The sequence below is a fragment of the Camelina sativa genome, unplaced genomic scaffold (genome assembly GCF_000633955.1).
Source record: "Camelina sativa cultivar DH55 unplaced genomic scaffold, Cs unpScaffold08598, whole genome shotgun sequence".
Lineage (NCBI taxonomy): Eukaryota > Viridiplantae > Streptophyta > Magnoliopsida > Brassicales > Brassicaceae > Camelina > Camelina sativa.
In genome coordinates this window covers 1-428 of record NW_010929661.1, presented here as the reverse complement: position 1 = coordinate 428, position 428 = coordinate 1, and the positions used below count along the sequence as shown (strand labels likewise).

The window sequence follows — 428 nt, the reverse complement described above, 5'->3', positions numbered from 1 at the left end:
CTGACTATATTGAACAAGGAATGACCTCACACGCCTAGAAGTAGAAGATACATACCAGGAAATATTTTCTGAAGATAAAAAAGAATAGATATCCCATCCTCATTCTCACTTCGCAGTTCTGAGGAGCTATAGAGCACAGTCTCACTGTAGTACGGGGTGAAGACACTGTTCGACCAAACATTTTAAGGATATATGTATTAATTTGGAGGAAATACTATAAGTTAATGTCAAGTCAGTGCTACCACACATACCTGAATGGTACCATTTCAGCAACGGGCCTTGCTTGGGGCATATCCATAAATAAGGAATTTGTAAAAAACTCCAATCTTCTTCTTGCCTCAAGATTTTTTGGGACGTTGGCAGCAGTATCCTTCACAGTGAGAAGAAGGTGTAGCCGCTTGACCTGCTCAATCTGCAATTATAAACAA

At 39.7% G+C, this 428-nt stretch overlaps 1 long non-coding RNA gene across 1 annotated transcript; it reads right to left on the bottom strand.

The window, feature by feature from the left end:
• Positions 1 to 55: 55 nt before the first annotated feature.
• LOC104775095 lies at positions 56 to 406 on the bottom strand. Its single transcript, XR_765691.1, has 2 exons — positions 252 to 406; positions 56 to 165 (listed from the first exon to the last, which is right to left on the bottom strand). It is a non-coding gene; the product is annotated as an uncharacterized LOC104775095 (long non-coding RNA).
• Between the last annotated feature and the right edge of the window lie 22 nt (positions 407 to 428).